Consider the following 5,732-nt stretch of genomic DNA (forward strand, 5'->3'; position numbering starts at 1 on the left):
TAGTAATTATTATTATTTTTTCAGTAAAACAAAGTTACACTCAACTGAACTTTTCAATATCAAACCTTAATAAAATGAAATAAATAAATGAATTTATTTTAATAGTTGAGATCATGAATAAATTGAAGCTAGATCAATATGGAAAATGTGGAAGCACTGCTGAGGAGTCCCACATTGGGACGAAATTGCCGTCCAGTGTTTCCAGGTTTTCCATGGTGGTCTAACTTCAATTGATTCATGATTTCAACTCTTAAAATTACTATAATATCCAAAAAACCTCTTCTGCTGAAATGAATTTATAATAATAAGCACATTTGTATAAAAGGTGAAATATGACCAATGATACAGTACAACATAAGCAAACAAAACTAATATAGTAGAATAGATAGAAATGAGGTAAAGTTCTGTCAAGTTTTCTCTTTTTCCTTCTTCTGTATTTTCTTGATCATAATCATTGTTAAACTGTCAAGTGATATAGCAAATAAGTAGTTGTAGTAATAAGTAGTATATAACTTGTTGATTAGTCTTCTCATCAAAATTTTTTTTCTTTTTCCTTTCATTATTTCTATACATTGTAGTAACTAATGACTTTTTGACCTTAACTGATTATTGTACAGAATGAACTCTTATAGACAGATAGATAGATAGAGAAAAATAGGATATTCATTATTTTGTCATTTAAGTAAATTGTCAAAGCGTGTTACATCACCTTTTTGTCGTTGTTGTTGTTGTTTTTGGTGGTGATATAATGAATATCTGTTAAGATTTATCGTAGATAGTTTAAGAAATTCCATGTTGTTTCTTGACATTTCTATCTACCTACTGTGTTACTGAGTTTAGTAGTTTGAATTATAGGTAAACATACTGCCAATCTTATTATACTAAAAACTATACTGACCTTAATGACGTTATAGTTATGTTAAGATGCTTTTAGATTGTTGTATAGACAATAAAAAGTGGAGATGAAGTTAAATATTAACCACGTTGGATGTCGGCTCAGTAGCCTAGAGGTCAAGCTTTCGTGCACGAGACCGAAGTTGCTGGCTTCGAACCCTACGGACGGGATGGTGGATACACAGTACTGAGAAATCATATACTAGGAAGAAACGGCTGTTCAGTACTTCTAGGTTTTCAATGGTGATTTTACCTCAATCGATTCATGATCTCAAGCAAAAACTTAACAATTTCCACAAAACAACCTTATTCTTAAAAACTCAGAAGTGTTTTTAACAATATGTCCGAATTTGAACGGATTAAGACTGATGTACTATGAATTTTGTGAAATAAAGATCTAACTATCGACATTCACGTTTTTATTATACTGAGTACTATAAACTGACTATAGTAAATAATAAATTGCTACATAAATCAATTTCAAAATAGTATGAGTGGTTACAATTGTCAAGCTTAACTTTCACTATATAACCATTCGAAACTAGTGATATTGTATGTGGTACTGATGTCCACAGACATAAGTAGTATGTATTATCAATCTAAAGTGAAATATTTGGAGGCAAAAGGTTAAGACAATCACAGAAAAAAAAGGCGAGAACAAATAATGATTGGTGTGGAAACGATAAAACAATGAAGTCTGATATGATTGATTGACATTTTACAAATTTAATATTTACTATATGGTTTGGAGATTTTACTAAAATGTTCTCTGATTTCACATTTGAATACACTCAATGTTCCTCAATTGCGTTCTCGTTCACTACAGTATGAGCCCATCTGAAGTCTTCAGATATTACTGAAAACGTCTGGCGAACATTAACGTCACACTATAGTTAGTACTTAACGTGGTTTTCTCTTTCGTTGTATCCAGGTACTCTATCTACTTTGATGACCGTGCTACACAAACGACATTATTACAGAAATATATTAGTAAGAGCAAGTACAAGAAACAGAGTTAGACCACTGCTGCATGGCTCAGTCCATGGCTTGACCCTAATGAGGATAGGTGAACTGTTCGACATTCAGTGATCCGATTGCTGGGTGTTTTGGCTAGGTCTCAGTGACGTTTTACTGGCCCTACAAGTCTAATTGTAAAATAACAGCTGACTAGATAACACATCGGATTCTAGTGCTTACCACAGTGTAACACCTCCACAGATTATTCTAGCTTCTGGACAAACCAATTTATGTTATTTTTCACGAGTCACAACATTTCGACCATGTCAATTACTCACTTTTTAATCTTGATTGTTCTTATATGAGCATATTTGTGTATCGCATGTCTTGAATAAATTTTTATCTTGCTATAAGTATTGAGTGATGCTTTATCAATTTGAGTTGGCATGTTCGCTTCCTCCGGTATTCTTCTCCTTTCTGTTTCTGTTATTGTCTGTTTGGGGTAACGAGTGCATGAAATATATGTATTTAAAATTCATCCCTCGTATTTAACTTGTTCCACTACTCTCTAACGTGAATTAAGTTGATAATTATATACGACGGTAGGCGGCATATATATTTGGTTAACTTGGTCATTCGATCAAATCACAGTCAGATCAACGGATCATTATCGAGTATTTGGAACAAAATGTATTTGATATGAATCCCAATATGATTTTCAATAATAGAATTCAGGTTTACTTATCTGATAACTACTTAACTAGACAATTAGTTTTGATTATTAGTCAGGGTTTGTAACTTCACGTTCTTAAAAACAGTTTCTATTGCCAAGTTCTCAGAGAAGTACATCGATTTGGCCTTTTGTGACGAGTTACAGTGTGTTTGATCTCAGTAGTTCAACCGATAAAGTGTTGGTGTTTAAAACGAATAACACTGGGTTAAAGCTTTAATCTAAACATAACTACTGGGATGCAGGTGCACCCAGAAGAAGATTCCCTAATGGAACAAAACATGTGTACTGGTTTTAACTGCTATTCACATATATAGTATACTAGAGCATGATTTCCTGTTAGTTCTTTAATGAGTATAAAAAAGAAAGTTATGGACACCTTGATCTGGAATGGATTAGTCATACAATGAAATTATTTTGACCACCAATGAAAAATAATTTTTATATTCGTGATATTCTTCAGCAGTACGCTTTAACTGTCAAATACGGTATCAAACGTACAAATATAATGACTTTCTTGTGGCGAGAACCATACTTGTAGAATATTGGACTAGTATCTTGAAATGGTCTCAAATTTTCTCTCATATATTATTCATTTGTGATGTAAACTATCAACGAATTGAACTAATTCATTCAGTATTGTTTGTTTGAATCTTCCCATCGATGTGTTAGGAGTGAACATCAACTCTGAGATGCAGGTACATCCAGCTGACGAGTCCCAAATAGGATGAAACGCGCGTCCTGGATTCCACTGCTAGCCACTATACATCTTTGCTTACCAGAATTGAACTAATGTCTACAAATCCCTAAATAATACCGAAAACTAACTGACACACACACACACACGAAGGATGACTTTCCTGATAATAAGTTTTGATTCCCTGTTGTTTAACGAAGAATCTATTCTCTCTGTGCATGTATTTACAATGAGAATTTATGGTGATCAATGGTAATGTTAAATATGTAGTATTGTTTACAGTAAATTATGATTTATGTGGTCAGTTTTTTCTTGGAAATAAATTATGTGAGTAATGAGTAAATGAATGAGCTTTTTCCACTGGCTGATTTGTTTTTGTGTTGATTAAGATAAACTGTAAACGGAATTTATCATAGGCAGAAATAAATAGTGACTAGCAGTGAAATCCAGGAAGTGTGTTTCGTCCTATATAGGGCTCTTCAGTTAGATGTGTCTACATCCCAGAGTTGATGTCTACTCAGGAACTCGAACCCAGTACTGTCTGCTTCAAACACCATCATCTTATCCATTTAGATTACCCATTAAAAGTTTATATCAGTTAGATTATTATTCATGATGATAATTTATTGTTGTTGGTGAACACTGTTATAATAATCTAGAAGTATTTGAACTTCACTGATTAAACAACTTGAGACTACAATTTCAAGAAGTTATCCGAAAATGATGAATGAGTACATAATGATAACATTGAGGAAGATTTTTTTTCTAAAGACTGACTCACACATTCATGGCAAATTGACTTCAAACAAGCACCTTTAAAATAAAAAAAACTATATCTGAATAAATGTTTGAAACCAATGAAGTTATTTAATGAGGTTTGGGTTATATAGTAAATCATATTCCATTTGGTATGTATTTATACTTAATGTGAAATCAATTGGATAGAAAGATTATCATTTGAGTGAATGGATTTTACATCTAAATTCACGAGTTGATTTAAGCTAGATCACCATTGGTAACCTTAAAACATTGGATGGTCAGCTCGTCCTAGTATGAGACACCTCATCAGTGCGCGTCCACAGTCCCACATGTGGTACTTAAATCCAGCACCTTCGGTCTCACGCGTTGTTTAACCTCTAGACCACTGAATTGGCATCGAACTGTGTTAATGTTTAACTTGAATCAATTCATTATCTTTCACAACCCTTCATCCATTGTCTGAGCTGTTTAACTGTCCTATATATGACACGGATCAAACTCTACTATTCACGGCTTCTCACTAGTTCAGAGTGCGGAATGGTGGATGCACACCACTGAGGAATCCCATACCAGTAAGCAACAGTCGTACAGTGCTTCCAGCTTTGCAATTGTGGTCCAGCTTATATTAGCTAGTCATTTCAACTCTAAAAACACCATAATCTCCACAAATTTTCATACTGAATAAATTTTAACAATTTGAAAGCTAATAATTTTAAAAGGTTTGTTCCAGTACTAAAAAATGACTGAGCTTCTAATTGATTAATTATCGGGCTTTTGATTTACTGATTTATTGATGTGAAATAATTACAGGAACATTTAACTTTATATGCTTTATTCTGTTATCAAATTAAAATAGAAGGATTCTGAAGTTAGTTGATTAAAACTAGTCAGTAAGGTCTATGGTTTTCTAGACTTAGGTTTCATGCTGGTTACTTACTTACTTACTTACACCTGTTACCCTTTGTGGAGGAGCATAAGCCGCTCACCAGCATTCTCCGTCCAACTGTGTCCTGGGCAATCCTTCACAGTTCCTTCCAGTTGTTATTTATCCTTTTCATATCTGTTTCTATTTACCGGCGTAATGTGTTCTTTGGCCTTCCTCTTCTCCGTTTACCTTCCGGATTCTAGGTTAGGGCTTGCCTCGTGATGCAGTTTGGTGATTTACTCAATGTATGTCCTATCCACTTCCAATGTCATTTCCTAATTTCCTCTTCAACTGGAAGCTGGTTTGTCCTCTCCCATAAAACGCTTTTGCTAATAGTATTTGGTTCATGCTGGTTAGCACTTGCTAATAAAGATTTACCTAAAATGTGGTATTCAGGCATGCTTCATTCAGTTTCACAGTCTTAGATGTTGTTACTAGTGATGTATTTGTGTGAATAATTTAGTATTCAGTATCGTATAAGTATTTAACCACTGATATCGTCTTCATACGAACATCATTCTATCAATAATTTAAGTAAATATCTTAATATTCTATATAGTAAGCAAGAACCATGGTGAACTGATATATTCTGAATTGGTGTTAATAGATTAACATTGATTTCTACTTTGAAACTTCATGAAACTCAGGAAACTAGGAGTTCATTACAATCTTTATGGATCAAATTAAATAAAAACCAACATTATACAGCTAACCTATACACAAACAACAATTTATTAGCCGCATGAAGTTCGTGCTTCACTAGAAAGTGA

This window comes from Schistosoma mansoni, chromosome 5 (assembly GCF_000237925.1).
Source record: "Schistosoma mansoni strain Puerto Rico chromosome 5, complete genome".
Classification (NCBI taxonomy): domain Eukaryota; kingdom Metazoa; phylum Platyhelminthes; class Trematoda; order Strigeidida; family Schistosomatidae; genus Schistosoma; species Schistosoma mansoni.